The sequence below is a fragment of the Maylandia zebra genome, linkage group LG14 (assembly GCF_041146795.1).
Source record: "Maylandia zebra isolate NMK-2024a linkage group LG14, Mzebra_GT3a, whole genome shotgun sequence".
Lineage (NCBI taxonomy): Eukaryota > Metazoa > Chordata > Actinopteri > Cichliformes > Cichlidae > Maylandia > Maylandia zebra.
Genome location: NC_135180.1, coordinates 4,731,322 through 4,752,573, shown reverse-complemented (window position 1 = coordinate 4,752,573; position 21,252 = coordinate 4,731,322).

Sequence of the window (21,252 nt, the reverse complement as noted above, 5' to 3'; positions counted from 1 at the left end):
GCTGAACCAATTCCAGAGGCCCATTAGGTTTCCTACAGTTCTGACATGGTGTCACGGTGCATTTGCAAAGAACTAGCCCTGATGAGTCCGCGTCCAGAGTTGGGACCAGGAAGCAGAGTTGCAGTCTTACACGCCTCTCTGCAGCTTCTCTCCTCCTGCTACCCCCCAAAAACCCATCTCCATAGAGACTGTGTCAGCTTCCAAAAAGACAAAAAACAAACTAAAAACCAGCAACAAACAACTTAAACATAAACAATTACAAAGAAAAAACAATACAGTATCCACATCTGAACCAAAGAGTAAAACAGTGAAATGTGGATTATTAAATATTAGGTCTCTCTCCTCCAAGTCTCTGTTAGTACATGACTTAATAATTGATCAACAAATCGATTTACTCTGCCTTACAGAAACCTGGTTGCAGCAGGATGATTATGTTAGTTAGAATGAGTCGGGGGTGTTGATTCATTTAAACTACCAGAAATCTTGAAGCACAGGCCGAGGGGGCGGTGTGGCAGCAAATTTTCACACCAGCCTATTAATTAATGAAAGACCAAGACAGACTTTTAATTCATTTGAAAGCCTGATGCTTAGCCTCGTCCACCCCAGCTGTGAAACTCAGAAATCAGTCTTACTTGTTATCATCTATCGTCCACCTGGGCCTTACACAGAGTTTCTGTCTGATTTCTCAGACTTTTTATCTGATTTAGTTCTGAGCTCAGATAAAATAATTATTGTGGGTGATTTTAACATCCATGTAGATGCTAAAAATGACAGCCTCAACATGGCATTTAATCTGTTATTAGACTCAATTGGCTTCTCTCAAAATGTAAAAGAACCCACCCACCACTTTAATCACACTCTAGATCTTGTTTTAACATATGGAATAGAAACTGAACATTTAACAGTGTTTCCTGAAAACCCTCTCCTGTCTGATCATTTCCTGATAACATTTACATTTACAATAATTGATTACACAGCGGTGGAGAGTAGACTTTATCAAAGTAGATGTCTTTCTGAAAGCGCTTTAACTAAGTTTAAGAATATAATCCACCCACTGTTATCATCTCCAATGCCCTGTACCAACACAGAGCAGAGCAGCTATCTGAACACTACCCCAACAGAGGTCGATTATCTTGTTAATAATTTCACCTCCTCACTACGTACGACTCTGGATACTGTAGCTCCTGTGAAAACTAAGGCCTCAAATCAGAAGTACCTGACTCCGTGGTATAATTCTCAAACACGTACCCTAAAGCAGATGACTCGTAATCTGGAGAGGAAATGGCGTGTCACAAATTTAGAGGATCATCATTTTGCCTGGAGAAATAGTTTGCTGCTTTATAAGAAAGCCCTCCGCAAAGCCAGAACATTTTACTATTCGTCACTGATTGAAGAAAATAAGAACAACCCTAGGTTTCTCTTCAGCACTGTAGCCAGGCTGACAAAAAGTCAGAGCTCTTTTGAGCCAACAATCCCTTTAACGTTAACTAGTACTGACTTCATGAACTTCTTCACAAATAAAATTTTTATCCTTAGAGAAAAAATTACCAATAATCATCCCACAGATTATTATCTACAGCTACTCTTAGTACCATTGATGTTAAGTTAGACTCTTTTTCTCTAATTGATCTTTCTGAGTTAACTTCAATAATTACTTCCTCCAAACCATCAACGTGTCTTTTAGACCCCATTCCTACAAAACTGCTCAAAGAAGTCCTGCCATTAATTAATGCTTCGATCTTAAATATGATCAACCTATCTCTAATGATCGGCTATGTACCACAGGCCTTCAAGCTAGCTGTAGTTAAACCTTTACTCAAAAAGCATCTCTAGACCCAGCAGTCTTAGCTAATTATAGGCCAATCTCCAACCTTCCTTTCATATCAAACATCCTTGAAAGAGTAGCTGTCAAACAGCTAACAGATCATCTGCAGAGGAATGGTTTATTTGAAGAGTTTCCGTCAGGTTTCAGAGCTCATCACAGCACAGAAACAGCTTTAGTGAAGGTTACAAATGATCTTCTTATGGCCTCTGACAGTGAACTCATCTCTGTGCTTGTCCTGCTAGACTTCAGTGCAGCATTCGATACTGTCGACCAAAATATCCTATTAGAGCGATTAGAACATGCTGTAGGTATTACAGGTACTGCACTGCAGTGGTTTGTATCATATCTATCTCATAGACTCCAATTTGTGCATGTAAATGGAGAGTCCTCTTCACACACTGAGGTTAATTATGGAGTTCCACAGGGTTCAGTGCTAGGACCAATTCTGTTTACATTATACATGCTTCCCTTAGGCAGCATCATTAGAAGACATAGCATACATTTTCATTGCTATGCAGAGGACACCCAACTCCATCTGTTCATGAAGCCAGATAGCACACACACCAATTAGTTAAACTGCAGGAATGTCTTAAAGACATAAAGACCTGGATGGCCGCTAACTTTCTGCTTCTTACTTCAGATCAAACTGAGGTTATTGTACTCGGCCCTGAAAATCTTAGAAATATGGTATCCAACCAGATTCTTACTCTGGATGGCATTACCTTGGCCTCCAGTAACACTGTGAGGAACCTTGGAGTCATTTTTGACCAGGATATGTCTTTCAACGCACATATTAAACAAATATGTAAGACTGCTTTCTTCCATTTGCGCAACATCTCTAAAGTTAGAAATATCCTGTCTCAGAGTGACGCTGAAAAACTAGTTCATGCATTTATTACTTCCAGGCTGGACTACTGTAATTCATTATCATCAGGATGTCCAAAAAACTCACTGAAAAGCCTTCAGCTAATCCAAAATGCTGCAGCAAGAGTGCTGACAGGGACTAGAAAGAGAGAGCATATTTCTCCTGTTTTGGCTTCCCTTCATTGGCTTCCTGTTAAATCCGGAATTAAATTCAAAATCCTGCTCCTCACATACAAGGTCTTAAATAATCAGGCCCCATCTTATCTTAATGACCTTGTAGTACCATATCACCCTATTAGAGCACTTCGCTCTTGCTCTGCAGGCCTACTTGTTGTTCCTAGAGTATTTAAAAGTAGAATGGGAGGCAGAGCCTTCAGTTTTCAGGCCCCTCTTCTGTGGAACCAGCTTCCAGTTTGGATTCAGGAGACAGACACTATCTCTACTTTTAAGATTAGGCTTAAAACTTTCCTTTTTGCTAAAGCATATAGTTAGGGCTGGACCAGGTGACCCTGAATCCTCCCTTAGTAATGCTGCAATAGACATAGGCTCCCGGGGATTCCCATGATGCATTGAGTTTTTCCTTTCCAGTCTCCTTTCTCACTCACTATGTATTAACAGACCTCTCTGCATTAAATCATATCTGTTATTAACCTCTGTCTCTCTTCCACAGCATGTCTTTTATCCTGTCTTCCTTCTCTCACCCCAACCGGTCGCAGCAGATGGCCCCGCCCCTCCCTGAGCCTGGTTCTGCTGAAGGTTTCTTCCTGTTAAAAGGGAGTTTTTCCTTCCCACTGTCGCCAAAGTGCTCATAGGGGGTCATATGATTGTTGGGTTTTTCTCTGTATCTATGAAGCGCCTTGAGGCGACTTTTGTTGTGATTTGGCGCTATATAAATAAAATTGAATTGAATTGAATTGAACTGATGGGCTTTCCTTGGAAAGAGAGGCCCCCTGGGAGTCACTGGGTGTACTGCAAGCTTTAGAGCAGGGGTCAGGGGAAGAAGTCCTTTCTAATGAGGCCTGAGTTTTCATGTCCTCTGATGCTCCACTTGATTGTGTATTTGCTTTCTGCTCAAAGTGCCACTCTGTTGATGAGGCCTTATGTTTGATGGATAGGTGTCGCATGATACTGCACTGGAGAGCGATGACATCCTGAATCCAGCTGAAACTGAGTGGGGTTTCTCTCCATAGCAGCCGCTATGTCGGGTCAGAGCAGAAACTGTAGAACTCTCAAGCTCTGCACCCTGAACTTCATCCTCAGGCTCTGCTGCCTCCTCCTCTCCATCGTTCTGCTCCTCTGAGGGGGTTGGGGTGGATGAAGTGTTGGAATTTGGAGTCCCAGGTCGGCTGCTTGGCCTGCTGCTGGTTCTGCGGTCCAATAGTTGTACCTGGGCCACTCGTAGACCAGGACCTGCAGCTCCGGCCCCCGGAGGAAGACCGTCAAGCTGCAGCCGGCCAGCGTTGAGCTGCAGCTCCACGGATGGAGAAGCAGAGCGCTTGGAGGAGGATTTCTCTGGCAGGTCGTTGGTCTGTTCAGACTTCTGTTCTGTACATAGACACACAAAAAAACCCAAACACTGATTTAAAAAGCCATCTCTTGACCCTGCTGTCCTACCTAGTTAGAGGCGAATCGCCAACCTTCCTTTTATCTCAAAAATTCTTGAAAAAATAATTTTTAAAAAGCTAACAGATAATTTTCAGAGGAATGGCTTATTTGAACAGTTTCAGTCAGATTTCAGAGCTCATCACAGCACAGAAACAGCTTTAGTGAAGGTTACACATCATCTTCTCATGGCCTCAGTGCAACGTTCAAAACTTTTGACCGTAATATTTTATTAAAGCAATTAGAGCATCCTATTGATTTCTGCAGTGGTTTGTATCATATTTATCTAAGGTTAATTATGGATGTGCTAGGACCAATTCTGTTTACAATTTAAATGCAGTATCATCAGAAGGCATAGTATACATTTTCACTGCTATGCAGAGGACACCCAACTTTATTTATCTATGAAGCCAGATAACACACACCAATTAGTTAAACTGCAGGAATGTCTTAAAGACATAAAGACCTGGATGGCCTCTAATTTTCTGCTTCTAAATTCAGATCAAACTGAGGTTATTGTACTCGCCCTGAAAATCTTAGAAATATGGTATCTAACCAGACTCTTACTCTGGATGGCATTACCTTGGCCTCCAGTAACGCTGTGAGGAACCTTGGAGTCATTATTGACCAGGATATGCCCTTCAACGCACATATTAAATAAATATCTAGAACTGATTTCTTCCAATTCCAATCTTTGTGTAATATCTCTGAAATAAGAAATATCCTGTCTCAGAGTGACGCTGAAAAACTACTTCATGCATTTATTACTTCTAGGCTGGACTAGATGTTTTCTAATATTTTGGGACATCATTTTAGAGACAGAACATTACTTTTTACTTACCACATTGTTCATTCTCGCCAATGTCTGAGATGCAGAAGATGATAATTTACACTTTGCACTGTCTTCATGGATTATTGGTTCATTTTACGCAGATTACATAATAAAGTCAGTCTTGTAGTCCTTGCAGTCATATCAAACACACAGGCCAGCACCAAGAAATAAAGAAAAGTGCAAGACGCACTGAAAACGCTGACCTGTGTATCTCAATAATAAAAAAAAACTATATACATATGTACAGAAATAACTCCTCAGACTAGCCGCATCATGATGGTCTCTGTGTAAGATGGAGAGATGTTTCCAGCCTTTCCAGACACAGCGCAGACATGAGGAGTTAGAAAGTTTGCTCCAAAGCACGAGGAAACATCCATATGTAACATCCATGTTCCATATGTCCAGGAAAGGCTTCATTGCTGATCACAGCCGGAGACGTTTCCTTGGTGAAGTGGGGCTCCTGCTGCTGCTCTCCTCCTCTGCAGGCTTCCTCTTTGCACCCTGTGTAAACCTCTTCAGAAACTGGCAGAGCACCGACATGATTACTCTGCCGTCAGAGGTGTAGTCTGTAACTCTCCATCGATTTGTCATTTCCCTTTCCTCTGTGCAATACACAGTGGAAATGACTCTGGTGATCGTGTCGCCGTCGACATCCAGGGTGCAGACGCAGTTCCTCTGATCTGCCTTGAGGACAGAAAGATCTGCCTTCTCTGGAAGCAGAGGTGTGAGGAACCATGAATGGAGGTGGGACCCTGCAGGCAGCACCATTAAACCAGCTGGTGAGTTGGTAGGAGGAGATGGAGTGGTGTTCTCCAACTGGCTCTCTGGCACATGGGTGAAAGGTGTCGTCAGCAGCAGTTTGTTAAAGAATCCCCTGAAGGCAATATAAGGAAACGCCTTCGTCCCCGTAACCAGGTTGTGGTTTAATGAGAGGACCAGATTTTTCATAGAGTCCACATGGCTGGGGCTCAAAGGACGGTTCCTCAGGTTGGAGATTAACATCTGGCGTATGCTGACAGGACTCACCAGCTCAGCTACGAGAAAACAAAAAGATCATCTGTGTTAATCGTGACATAATCAGACAAATTACGGATTTAAATGTCAAAACATGGCTTTATATCATCATATGCTATTTCTACACACAGCAATGAGAGGCCCGCAGCAGAACTCACTCTTTATGAAAGCCTTAAGATTGGTAGAAGGTGAGAAAAATGGTTTTGCACTGTAAATGACTAAATTTCATGTTTTAAACCAAAGATCACAGCACCAAACTCTGCTTGTTAGCATGTTTAAACAGTAAAAATGTCCTGCTGATAGAATTCATTTGCAAATTCACATTTTAGCTGCATGTAAATTAAAAATGTACAGCTCATAGTAAAGAATAACTTTGTGTGTTCTTGGTGACTGTGAACAACATTTCATGATAAATGAATGTCATCCATAATATTTGTGAATTATGGACACATTGTCAGTAAGGCTGCATAGAGTTTCAGTGATGTTTAATAATGAATTCATGTTCAGCACTTATTCTTATTTTATTTAAGCATCAGTCTGTTGGAAATAAAACAGCTAAAGTCAGGTGAGAAACCTCCAACCTGCTTATTGCATGCACACAGTTTCAATTTCTCACCGAGCACATAACATACATCTGGACACCTGTACAGACACGGCAATACACAATGCACTCACATAAATATGATATACTTAATTCAGCATCAGTAGCTATAACTGATTTTGCACATAATGCGTGCAAGATCAAATTTTGGCCACATCTCCGAGGACTCCCTAACCTCCCTCAAAATTTCCCAGCTTTATAAATGCAACGAGTGCCTCTGTGAACTCTCACAGCTCCATCATGCTTCTATACAGATTCGTAATTTATTAACTTTATCGTCTAATTCAGGGCCAGTTGCTAAAACATGTAAACTCAAACCCTCCACATACAAAAACAGGACTCCAGGATGACCGCACTGACGTCAGACGTCAGCCTCCCGCAGGTTCTAATGAGTGACGTCGTTTCCATGGCGCGTGCATTAAATTGAGTGTTTTTAAGCATTTTTCAAACAAAAATTGCCCAAAATTGATGTTTCTAAAGTTTGACATATTTCACCTGAAATGTTCACACTCATGAAATCTTCCTCACTTTAAAGCAGGGGTCGGCAACCTTTCTGATGGCGAGTGCCATTTAAAATTTCCTCAGAGGTCAGTGTGCCATATGATTGCATTAGCAATAAATTTAATAACGCTCTATATTAACAGTTACACACTATATAGAACCACTTTCTAGAATTATATTTGTTTGCAGATGTTGACAGCTATCAGCGAATAGTTATCAGCTATTTTGAAACAAAAGAAAGACACTTGTTATCCATAACAACAAATGAACTGTACAACAGAAAATACAAATGCTATTTATGGTCTCCTCACAAGAATGATAAGAAAAATTAACTAAGCCAATATGGCATGTCTGTTAATACAGAGACACACATGTTAATATGATCTCTGGTCTCCCACTCAGAGACACAGGTCTACGAGTGTCCAGCATTCAGACGGCTACCTGAGGACACTCATTCATTATTATCAGGATGTCCAAAAAACTCACTGAAAAGCCTTCAGTTAATCCAAAATGCTGCAGCAAGAGTACTGACAGGGACTAGAAAGAGAGAGCATATTTCTCCTGTTTTGGCTTCCCTTCATTGGCTTCCTGTTAAATCCAGAATTAAATTCAAAATCCTGCTCCTCACATACAAGGTCTTAAATAATCAGGCCCCATCTTATCTTAATGACCTTGTAGTACCATATCACCCTATTAGAGCACTTCGCTCTCGCTCTGCAGGCCTACTTGTTGTTCCTAGAGTATTTAAAAGTAGAATGGGAGGCAGAGCCTTCAGTTTTCAGGCCCCTCTTCTGTGGAACCAGCTTCCAGTTTGGATTCAGGAGACAGACACTATCTCTAATTTTAAGATTAGGCTTAAAACTTTCCTTTTCGCTAAAGCATATAGTTAGGGCTGGACCAGGTGACCCTGAATCCTCCCTTAGTTATGCTGCAATAGACATAGGCTCCCGGGGATTCCCATGATGCATTGAGTTTTTCCTTTCCAGTCTCCTTTCTCACTCACTATGTATTAACAGACCTCTCTGCATTGAATCATATCTGTTATTAATCTCTGTCTCTCTTCCACAGCATGTCTTTTATCCTGTCTTCCTTCTCTCACCCCAACCGGTCACAGCAGATGGCCACGCCCCTCCCTGAGCCTGGTTCTGCTGAAGGTTTCTTCCTGTTAAAAGGGAGTTTTTCCTTCCCACTGTCGCCAAAGTGCTCATAGGGGGTCATATGATTGTTGGGTTTTTCTCTGTATCTATGAAGCGCCTTGAGGCGACTTTTGTTGTGATTTGGCGCTATATAAATAAAATTGAATTGAATTGAATTCATGTGAGAGAAAACCTGCTCACACAGACATTAGAGCCAAATACTGTCAATAATGCCTCTGCAATGTTCTGAAGACAGTTAAACTTGTCAGGTAGTGATGTCCAGCAGGTGAAAATGCAGCTCCATGAACACGCACAGCTGTGGATTCCAGCTGCTTCGATGTTGCATTAACTGGCATTAACTCAGCCAGTTAATGCGAGACAAATCCAGCAGCTCATTAAAGATTTCTGGTTTGATTAGAAAATAAAACACTGGTCCATATGCCTGAAAGTCCCAAAAATGCATTGTGTCTCGAGTCCGTGTATCTCCGTGGTGCTGATGCTGTGCTGAGCGGAGAGCTCCTGAAGCTTTTGAAGTGTCAGAATGTGGAAAGCTAACAACGTCCCCCTCACCAGTAGGTGAAATTATTTTTAGCCAATTACAAATAGAATCTGGTAGTTGGGGTTGTTAGTTAAGATACCGTCATTAAGAAGAGGCACAACTAATGTGTCTATGCGAGCTGATTTGCGATGTGCACCGCTGGCGTGGCCATTTATTTTTTAATGCACCCTCTCAGATTAACTCACTGTGTGTCGTGCCCAGGGCTGGACTGGGACAAAAAAACAGCCCGGGCATTTTGACTAAAGACCGGCCCACCAGGTATTAAAGCCATAAAGCCTTTGAATGAAAACAAACGCTGTTGTGACAGTGATGCACAGTCTTGTTGGTATATATGTATGATTTCTATACATTTTACATCAGATAAAAACTTTGGTTGTAAGCTTCAGATAATTATTTAATAACAGCCAGACATTTTAAATGAAAATAAGAAAGTATTTCTTTGTGCCCCCCTCTCCTTGTTAATGCCCCACCTGGCCCCCCTGGCAAAACTTTGCTAGATCCGCCCCTGCACAGTTACCAGCTGTCAGCTACTTAGAAAATGATATTGGTGTTATTTGTCTCTCAGAAACAGTTCATAACTTCCCTTCAACTCATTCATGTCACCTAAAAGGTAAACCTGTTTCTCCTTCACCTGTTCAGCTCTGATGATCCAGTAAGGACATCTCCTGGTTTCATCTTCATGTTTGCCTCTCACCACATATACAAACCAATATCATGACCAGCACTATTTACAGCTGTGGCTCCAGCAAACATCAGCTGACACTAGAAATTAATATTAAAGAAATTCTAACAACAGCTGATCAAGCTTAAACGTGCTGCTGTTGTTTAGCTCGACATCTGCCGGTTTCCTCTTTCTGGCGCAAAGTGAGCGATAAACAAACAAGAGAGAAAAGCCGATCAGCTGATCACTGATCAGTTTCATGATCGAAGTAGCAACAGGAGAGGGAGGGGAGAGAATGAAAGGAGAAGAGGCAGCTGTGCAGCAAAGACAAAGAATAACTCCAGCTTTGTGTCTTTTCCATTCTAGCTGAAGTCCGGGACAAACTGTGTTCCCTCTCAGCTTAACACGAAAGGCGTAATAATTTCTCTGAATGCGGGAGGATTCCGTCTTTTTACGGGACGGTTGGCAACTCTACTAACTAACCTTATGAATTAAATAAAGTTCAACATCAGTAACATCAAAGCACCCACCCAGCTGTATAGAAACTCCATCATGCTAGCTAGTACGCATACGAGTTATTGTAACTGACTGTAAAAAGTCAGCACAACGAAAATAAACTCCATCTAAACTTGGTTTATATCTGACCCAGATAGACTGCAGGTCATAACTTCTTACCTGAAGTTCAGTTCACCTGACGCTCAGACCGGCGGCCGCCCCGGGTCTCTCCTCGTCCTGCCTCCGATCTCCCTCATCCACCTGCTGGCCTCCACCACTTGTTAATTTTTTTTTTTTTTGCCTGTCCTGTTTGGCTCTTTTGCCATCAGAATTGTTGTCTAAAGGCAAAGAAAGATGCCCAACGGATTTACTTTACCAAACTGACCATCCCAGCCTTGCCATAATGGTCCATTTGATTCACCTTTTATTGTTTATTTTATTTTCATTTACTGAATACGGGACAGACTTGACTGGGGGAAAGAAGGGGAGAAAGAAAGAGGGAAAGAGAAACAGCTGAGAAGAGGGACGGGGGAGAAGGGCAAAAACCAAAAACCAACAGAACGAGCAGGAAAAAAAAAGAAAAAAATGCATATATCGATCACCTGGATCACCTGCTGAGAAAGAAAAAAGAAAACAAGCAGAAGAGAACAACAGTAATAGAATAAACAACATCACAATGATATATGGGAATATGACAGTAAATACTAAATATTAAACATTATTGTGCAGCACATAAGATCAACAGAACACAGTGTGCTTTGAGGTAGAAGCCAAAAAGGGTGTAGTTTGTGGGTGTGATCACCCGTGTGTACACCTGTGAGCATGGACGCGCTTGTTTTTTTAAAAGGTTCCTTCATGTAATGATCTGCTAGAGGGTGTGGGGGGGCCACAGCCCCGTCCTCCAGGGTATGAAGCAGGTATGGAGGAGATCAAAACTCCAGACATCCAGAGGCCCCCAGAACACAAGAGACCAAGGAAGACCAACAGAGGGGCAGCCGCGCCACTGTCCCAGAAAGAGCTGAGGAGAGTCCCAGATGAGGGCTCACTCAGCAGCCGCGGAGCAGAAGCCAGGGGGAGTTGCAGTGACGCGCCCGTGAGCTCCGCCGGCAGCCAGCCGAGCCTGAGTGACCGAGCCCCAGGCCGAGAGGCCGGGGGCACCCCACCTCCGAAGTGGCCCGAGCGAGCCCCAGGCTCCAGGCCCCGATAAGCGGCCGCCAAGGAGTGAGCCGGTGTGTACCTGGACGCCCATCCCCGGACACAAAGAACCACCAACGCACCGATGTCTGAGGGAGTCCGCCACTGGCAGGGGAAGTGGTGGTAGGGGGAGATAGGCCTCCAAACCTTGGAGGGCCTGAGATGTCCCCAGAGAGGTGGCGCCTGACACCCAACCTGACATATAGACACAGAAATACAGGCACACACATATACAAACATCCATTCCCACCCTCATGCTCTCATATGCACTTACTCCACACTCAACCAACGTGGAGACAGACATAAAGAGACGCTGTACACACGATCACACTCCCCAAGCGTACTCTACAAACCGGGTCTAGGTACCCTTGCCCCTGGAGGGGGAACTGCACCCAGACCCAGGTGGTGTTACCCTTTTCCCTGCGGTGGGGGGAGGCAGACCGCCCCGACTCCGCAGCAGCAGGAAGGCCCCACACTCCAGACCGCAGTCGGACGGCCAACTCCTCCTCCTAGCCCCCCTGCTCCAGCAGGTCGCAGAGAATGGGGGTGAGAGAAGACTCCAAACCTCCCTCCACCCGCTCATTGTAGTGTTGATGCATGTGTGTTCTAAGGTACATTTAAAACCCAGGAGGGCATGGAGCTACCTGCCAGAGAGCAGCAGGTAAGCGCATGGTCCCTCCTGCTAGCCCTCAATGTCTACGTGTATTTAAAATTGAGAGGTGGGCAACGACGCCAGGGGTGAGGTGTACACCCTGATGGTACTTTGGATTCCGTGTATCGCGCCCACCCCCAAGATCCTATATGTATGTGTAATGAGAGTGTGAGTAATGTGAATGTCTAAGTTGTGGGATAAAATTGAGGCAGAGGCAACCAGAAGGGGACAGAGGGGGGGGGGGGGGGGGGGGGGGGGGGGGGGGGGGTGGCCTCCTCTGCACCCTGGTGACATACCCCTACTCCAAGGTCCTGCGTGTGTGGGTGGTTGAGCGGGAAGAGGGAGGCAGCTGGAGATGGGGAGGGAAGGAAGAGAGGGGCAAGTGACCCCTCCCTGGGGCCAGCTCCCCCGCTGACCCCAGTAGGCACCCCCATACTCCGCGACCCGCCAGGGAAAGGGGGCCCAGGCCCATCCAGACCGGGGCCCAGTGCAGCAGCGCCCCCCGGCCCCACAGAGCCCGGGACAGTCCACCCAACCCCACCACAGAGAAAACTGCACCCACCCCACCATCCACTCATCTTCCAGACTACATAAGACAATAGACGCCCAGGCTGAGATCTTCCTCCACCTCTCCTGTATCTCCCCCTCCTGCAGAGAGAGCTCCTGAGGAGAGGAAAGCTCCTGCAAGATGTGACAATCTCGCTCACCAGTTGAAGAGCCCCCCCAGGTGGCTCGATGCACCGGCGGCACCCTGCTCCAGGGCTGGGCCCCCATGCACCCACCCGCCCACAACCCCGGCAACACACCAACCAGGACCCAAGCCCCCGAGGCCCGGCCCGGGCCCCAGCCCAGAGACGGAGCGCCCCCAGAACCTCACGCCCATCCCGGACCCACCCAGGGGCAGCCAGGCTACCAGGTCAGTAACCCATGTCCGTCAGCACAGACCCTCCCCTAGCCCCGCTGCACGCAGCCGCGAGGAAACAGCCACCTGAGAGCGATATTCTTTTCTGAAGTGACATTATCTAAGCTGCCCAACAAACACACTAAGGGGGAAGTTGGAATGTTACATTTCAGACACTTTGATAAATCTTCACATATCTCGCGCCAAAACTTCTGAACTGGTGGACAGAACCAAAGAGCGTGGATATAATTGTCCGGTGAATTGGTTTGGCAGTGTGAGCAGTTGTTGGTAGACGTAAAGCCCATCTTGAACATCCGATGACCTGTATAGTGCACTCTATGTAATATTTTGTATTGAATTAATTGAAGACTGGGATTTCTAATTAGATGAAAGGTTTTTAAGCAAATCTGAGACCAGAAGTTTAGGTCTAAGTTAACTGATAAATCCGCTTCCCATTTTGCAATAGGAAGTGATATTGATTCATCTGTTTTAGAAAGCATTCTGTATATTTTGGATAGTAATTTGGGGGTTTTAAGAGTAAGAAATTGAACCACACTTGGTGGTGTTTGTAATTCAACTTGACTGAGGTTAAATTTCTTTTTTTACTATGGATTTAATTTGTTGATATTCTAAAAATCTTTTCTTGTTGATCCCATATTGTGTAACTAGTCCGTCAAATGAGATAAATTCTGTTCCTTCTAGTATATGTTCTAAATATTTGATTCCTTTACCACTCCAATCTGAAAAGTTTATCATATTATTGTTTTGTAATATGTCAGGGTTGTTCCAGATAGGTGTACGTTTGCATGGGATTAATGAAGACGCCGTCAATTTTAGAAACTCCCACCATGCTGTCAGAGAAGAGCTGATGTTGATGCTTTTAAAGCATTCATGTCGTTGGATGTTTGAGCTGATAAATGGTAGGTCTGAGATCTCTAGATTATTGCAAAGTGCTTGTCCTACATCTAGCCAAGGTTCATCTAAGAGGGTATGTTTTAGCCATCCTGAGATAAACTGAAGCCTGTTGGCTAAGAAGTAGTGCTGAAAGTTAGGCAGTTCTAGTCCTCCTTTATCCTTGGTCTTTTGTAGTGTTTTTAAGTTTTTAAGCTCCTCCCGCAGGCCCACCACCCGCAGGAGGCGCCATAGGGGTCGGGTGCATTGTGAGCCGGGTGGCGGCCAGGAGCGGAGGCCCTGGCGGACCGACCCCCGGCTGCCAAGACTGGCAATAGGGACATGGAATGTCACCTCTCTGGTGGGGAAGGAGCCTGAGTTGGTGCGTGAGGTTGAGAGGTACCGGCTAGATATAGTTGGGCTCACCTCTACGCATTGTCTGGGCTCTGGAACCAGTCTCCTGGAGAGGGGCTGGACTCTGTCTCAGTCTGGAGTTGCCCCTGGTGAGAGGCGGCGGGCTGGGGTGGGTATTCTTATATCCCCTCGGCTTGCTGCCGGTACGTTGGGGTTTTTCCCGGTGGACGAGAGGGTTTGTTCCCTGCGCCTTAGGGTCGGGGAACGGGTCCTGACTGTCATCTGCGCTTATGCGCCGAGTGGCAGTTCGGAGTACCCAGCCTTCTTAGAGTCCCTGGGGGGGGTGCTGGAAGGTGCTCCACCTGGAGACTCTGTTGTCCTGCTGGGAGACTTCAATGCTCACGTGGGTAACGACAGCGAGACCTGGAGGGGCGTGATTGGGAGGAACGGCCTCCCTGATCTGAACCCGAGCGGTGCTTTGTTATTGGACTTCTGTGCTAATCACAGTTTGGCCATAACGAACACCCTGTTCGAACATAAGAGTGTCCATAAGTGCACGTGGCACCAGGATGCTCTAGGCCGTAGGTCGATGATCGATTTTGTAATCGTATCACCAGACCTGCGACCATATGTTCTGGACACTCGGGTAAAGAGAGGGGCTGAGCTGTCAACTGATCACCACCTGGTGGTGAGTTGGATCAGGTGGCGGGGGAGGACGCTGGACAGACCTGGTGCACCTAAACGCGCAGTGAGGGTGTGCTGGGAACGTCTAGCAGAGGCCCCAGTCCGCGAGATCTTCAACGCACACCTCCGGCAGAGCTTCAACAGCATTCCGAGGGAGACTGGGGACATTGAGTCCGAATGGACCATGTTCAGCGTCTCCATTGCCGAAGCTGCTGCATTGAGCTGCGGCCGCAAGGTGGTTGGTGCCTGCCGTGGTGGTAATCCCCGAACCAAATGGTGGACACCAGAGGTGAAGGGAGCCACCAGGCTGAAGAAGGAGGCCTATCGGGCTTGGTTAGCCTGTGGGACTCCGGAGGCAGCCGACAGGTATCGACAGGCCAAGCGGAATGCGGCTCGGGCAGTGGCCGAAGCAAAAACTCGGGTGTGGGAGGAGTTCGGAGAGGCCATGGAAAAAGACTTTCGGACTGCCTCGAAGAGATTCTGGCAAACCGTCAGGCGTCTCAGGAGGGGAAAGCGGTGCTCTACCTGCACTGTGTATAGTGCTGGCGGAGCGCTGTTGACGTCGACTGAGAAAATTGTCGGGCGGTGGAAGGAATACTTCGAGGACCTCCTTAATCCCACTGACACGTCTTCCGGGGAGGAAGCAGAGTCTGGGGATGAGGGGTGTGACCCACCGATTTCCGGGGGCGAGGTCACTGAGGCAGTTAAACAACTCCTTGGTGGCAGAGCCCCTGGTGTCGATGAGGTCCGCCCCGAGTTCCTGAAGGCTCTGGACGTTGTAGGGCTGTCTTGGTTGACACGTCTCTGCAATGTTGCGTGGAGATCAGGGGCAGTACCTGTGGACTGGCAGACCGGGGTGGTGGTCCCCATCTTCAAGAAGGGGGACCGGAGGGTGTGTTCCAACTACAGGGGGATCACACTCCTCAGCCTCCCCGGGAAAGTCTATGCCAGGGTGCTGGAGAGGAGGGTTCGTCCGCTAGTCGAACCTCGGATACAGGAGGAACAATGCGGTTTTCGTCCTGGTCGCGGAACACTGGACCAGCTCTTTGTCCTCTCGAGGATACTTGAGGGTGCATGGGAGTTTGCCCAACCAGTCTACATGTGTTTTGTGGACCTGGAGAAGGCATTCGACCGTGTCCCTCGGGGCGTCCTGTGGGAGGTGTTGCGCGAGTATGGGGTGTCTGGCCCATTGCTACGGGCCATTCAATCCCTATACAACCGTTGCAAGAGCTTGGTTCGCATTGCCGGCAATAAGTCGGACTCGTTCCCGGTGGGTGATGGGCTCCGCCAAGGCTGCCCTTTGTCTCCGGTTCTGTTCATAATTTTTATGGACAGGATTTCTAGGCGCAGCCAAGTGGCGGAGGGCTTTCGCTTTGGTGGCCTCAGAATCTCATCTCTGATTTTTGCGGATGACGTGGTTCTGTTGGCTTCATCGGGTGAGGGCCTCCAGCTCGCACTGGAGCGGTTCGCAGCCGAGTGTAACGCAGCGGGAATGAGGATCAGCACCTCCAAATCTGAGGCCATGGTTCTCAGCCGGAAAAGGGTGGAGTGCCCACTCCGGGTCGGGGATGAGTTCCTGCCCCAAGTGGAGGAGTTCAAGTATCTCGGGGTCTTGTTCGCGAGTGATGGGAGAAGGGAGCTGGAGATCGACAGACGGATTGGGGCTGCGGCTGCAGTAATGCGGACGCTGCACCGGTCAGTCGTGGTGAAGAGGGAGCTGAGTGTAAAAGCGAAGCTCTCAATTTACCGGTCGATCTACGTCCCTACCCTCACCTATGGCCACGAGCTGTGGGTAGTGACCGAAAGAACGAGATCGCGGATACAAGCGGCGGAAATGAGCTTCCTCCGAAGGGTGGCTGGCCTCTCCCTTAGAGATAGGGTGAGAAGTTCGGCCATCCGGGAGGGGCTTAGAGTAGAGCAGCTGCTGCTCCACATCGAAAGGAGCCAGCTGAGGTGGTTCGGGCATCTGGCAAGGATGCCCCCTGGGCGCCTCCTGGGCGAGGTGTTCCAGGCATGTCCCACCGGGAGGAGGCCCCGGGGCAGACCCAGGACACGCTGGAGAGATTATATCTCTCGGCTGGCCTGGGAACGCCTTGGTATTCCCCCGGACAAGCTGGAGGAGGTGGCTGGGGAGAGGGAGGTCTGGACCTCTTTGCTTAGGCTGCTACCCCCGCGACCCGACCTCGGATAAGCGGATGAAGATGGATGGATGGATGGACGTGGGGGTTTATTTTTCCAAAGGAATTTGGACATACATGAATCTAGCGATCTGAACCAATCTTGTGGCGGTTTAGTTGGGATCATTGAGAATAAATAATTTATTTTTGGTAAGACCATCATTTTTATAGCGGCAACCCTTCCCATGAGTGATATGGGTAGACATTTCCATCTAGCCAGATCATCTTCTACCTTCTTTAAAAGTGGGATATGGTTTAATTTAGTTAGATCTGCAAGCTTGGGAGAAACATTAATACCTAAATATTTTATATTTCCCGATTGCAGTGGTGTAGAAGAGGAATTATGGAGGGAGCAATTAATCGGTAGGACTGTAGATTTTGACCAGTTAATTGAGTAATCTGATATTCTTGCAAAAGAGTTTATCAATTCAATCACCCCAGAGATATTGGTTTGTGAATTTTGGAGAAAGAGTAACACATCATCCGCATAAAGGCTGATTTTATGTTCCATGGTCTTGCATTTTATGCCCTTAATTACTGAATTCTGTCTAATTGCTGCTAGTGGTTCAATAAAAATTGCAAACAGTGAAGGGGAGAGTGGGCATCCCTGCCTGGTGCCCCTCAAGAGACAGAAGCTGGAGGATGTCTGGTCATTTGTTCTAACACAAGCTGTTGGGGAATTATATAATATTTTTAACCAGTTTATGAAAGAAGATCCAAAACCAAATTTGTGTAAAGTTGCAAATAGAAATTTCCAGTTAACTCTGTCGAATGCTTTTTCTGCGTCTAAAGAGAATATTGTAGTTTCTAGGTTTTTACTGTATGAGTAGTCTATCAAATTAAGTAATCTACGTGTATTTGTTGATGAGTGCCTACCTTTTATGAAACCAGTTTGGTCAGGATGAATTAAGAGGGGGGTTATTTTCTCCAGTCTCTTTGAGAGAGCTTTGCAGATTATTTTAAGGTCTACATTTATAAGGGATATTGGACGATAGCTTGAGGGATATACAGGGTCTTTGCCTGGTTTTAGCAGGAGATTAATGTTTGCAGAATTCATATTTGATGGAAGTCTGCCCTTTTCTTTAATTTCCAACAGCGTTCTGTAGAAAACTGGTGCTAGAATCGACCAGAATTCTTTGTAGAATTCTGCAGGAAAGCCGTCTGGACCTGGAGCCTTATTATTGGGCATACTTATCAGGGCTTCCTGGAGTTCACCTGGTGTCAGTGGTGAATCCAGTGCCATTGCTTGAGTGTCTAATAATTTTGGAAGAGTTATGTTGTCCAAAAACTGATCAATTTCTTTTTTAGATGGGTTTATTTGTGGTGAATACAACGTTTTATAGAAATCCTTGAAAATGTTGTTTATTTGTATCGGATCATATATTGTGTTCCCAGATGAATCTTGAACAGCACATATAGTTGTTTTTTCTTTATTTATTTTTAGCTGGTTTGCTAGAAATTGACCGGATTTATTACCATGTTCATAATTTTGTAGGCGTAGTCTTTGTACTAAGAATTTTGTTTTTTTATCAATTATCTCATTTAATTCTAGTTTTGTTTTGCGTATTTTGTTCAATGTTTCCTGATCTTGGTGGGACGCGTAGGCTTCTTCTAGTGATTTGATGTTTTTTTCTAATTCCTGAATATTTTTGTTTTCTTTTTTCTTTTTATGTGATGAGAAAGACCACTTAAAATTAACAAGACCACTTGTTAATTTTACTGAATCTCTGGAAGCTCCAAGATGCCACCACCAAACAACTGCGTTATTTTTACACACCGGCCAGCATCTGGCCAGTCCAACACCTTTCATTGTTTATACCGTTACAAAAAAAAAAAAAAATCATTGGGCCACTGAGCAAATGCCCGTATGCCCGATGGCCAGTCCAGCTATGGCCGTGCCACCAGTTAACCCTTCTCACAGTTGGCACACGAGAAATTGCAAATTGAGAATTCAGTTCACAGGTCATGCAGGGCCATAATAATTATGGCCCATGGAAATTATGCCCCCCCCCCCCCCCCCCCCCCCACCCACCCACCCCAATAATCACACCCAACCAATACAACCCCCCCCCCCCCCCCCCCCCCCCCCCAAAAAAAAATAAATAGGCTGTTGATTTTCTTTACTCATTTCAGGTATTACCAGCAAAACAGTTGCATGTTTAATCATCTGGGAATTTACCCAGATTTATTTATTTATTTAGACAGAGATCTTGACCCCCACCCCCCAATGTTCAGCAAAAAGTTACACCGATAAGGTCATGGCACACTACTCTCCCCCAATTAGCTCCCTGAATAACTTCAAATTATTGATACCGATATCGGCAATAATGGGCCTGTATTTACTTGGTATTGGATTGATACCAGAATTTGTTGTGTGGCATAGCACTACTGTGAATGAGGGAAAGTGTGAATGTTGAATGTTTTTGTTGAAATGTTGAGGCAAGTATATACATGTTAAATGACAAGATATGCGTGTTCAAACAGCATCAGTTAACACACAACTTCAAGGTTTTTTTTATTTCTATATGATAATATAGAAATGAGCCTGGTTCTTCCAGAGGTTTCTTCCTGTTAAAAGGGCGATTTTCCCCTGTCGCCAAAGTGCTTGCTCATAGGGGGTAATTTGCTTGTTGGGTTTTTCTCTGTATGTATTATTGTAGGGTCTACCTAACAATATAAAGCGCCTTGAGGCAACTGTTGGTTTGGTACTGTATAAATAAAATTGAACTGAATTGAATTGAACTGAAGTCAATTGAAAACTGCATAGTTTTAGTGGACCTCAATAGCTCACTGGAGCATTTGTTGAACTAAATCATTCATTTGTCTTTACTTCCTGATTTAATGTGTTTAAACTGCTGTTTGTTAGGAAGTCGTTGAAATTTATTAAATTGAACAGGAAATACTTAAAGATGTCCCATGCAAAGAGCAAAGAAAAAAAGACAAGTTACAGACTGTGTTAAAGAGGCATGCAGCTGTTTTCTCTAAAAAGCTAGGAAAAATGAAAAGGGTTAAAGCCGAACTGCCTCTAAGACCCACTGTACCCAAATTCTGCCCACCACGTAACGTGCCGTATGCTCAAAATCTTCTAAACCCACAGATCTGTGTGGATAAGTATCCAATTCCACACACTGAGGACTTGTTTGCTTCGCTAGGTCAATTGCTCCAACTGGACCAATTGCTACCAACTGATACCTGGACAACATGCTCGTCGGTGGTCCTGAGGATGCACCTCAAATGGATGAGGTCCTGAGCAGACTTAAAGAAGATGGCCTGCATCTCACGCAAGAGAAATGCCTGTTTTTCTTGGTCTAATGATATTCGTTTTGAGCCAGAAAGAACATTCCTGACACAAAATAGAATCAGTTTTTGGCAAAGTGACTTTTATATTTCCTTTATTTGTCCAGGTAAAAAGTGTCACTGACATTAAAAAGCGATCTATCCAAGAACGCAGCAGAAATATATAACATCACATTTCTATAAACACACTTTAAGTGACCAAGAAAGACTTTATTGATTGTAATAAAACTTAGGGTTTTTTGTCTTTAGTATGCGTACCACTGCCACTTACTTTCTTAAACTGGTCTGGTCCGCTGTTCAGAAAATCAGGATTATCAGTCAAATGCTTTTAAAACTTCAAACTTTTGAATTAGAATAACAATTATTAAAATTTATAAAACATCCTTAATAAAAAAAAATTCAACCCGGCCTTGATAAGCAATCTGCAATTAACAGTGGTTTTCCCTACTCACAGAACCCAAACACCACACAAGTAAATCCTCAAACTTATCACAAACCGCGGCACAAAAGAAAAGTGCACTTCAAAGACAGAAAAGCTCAACTGTGAGAATCACAGTAAACAAAAGGCCACTCTGTGGCCAACATCATTTATTTAGAGGAGGCCCCCGAAATTTAACAGAATTTTTTTATGATATATATACCGTGAAATCATATGTACTTCTATACACCATATACCTATACTAGAGTGTTTATATATTGGAATTACAATGTTAAGCAATTGCTCAAATTGTGATCCATATATTTAGGTCAAGCATTATTTACATTTGCAAGAACACCTGTTAATGCACAGTGGTTGTTTTGAGATTTAATAATTGGGACTTATGTGCAACTTTGAGAGTTTTGTGGTCTATTTTGACAGGTTTGTGGCATATGGTTGGTAGAAATTGGTAGAGAATCCTGGCTATTTAAGCACTTGTGGGACTCTCCACCATTTGCTCTTAGAACTGAAGAATCTTCTTGGATGAGAGGTGAAGCGTCTTCAAGACACCTAAAGAAGCCCAGTTGCTTTTTT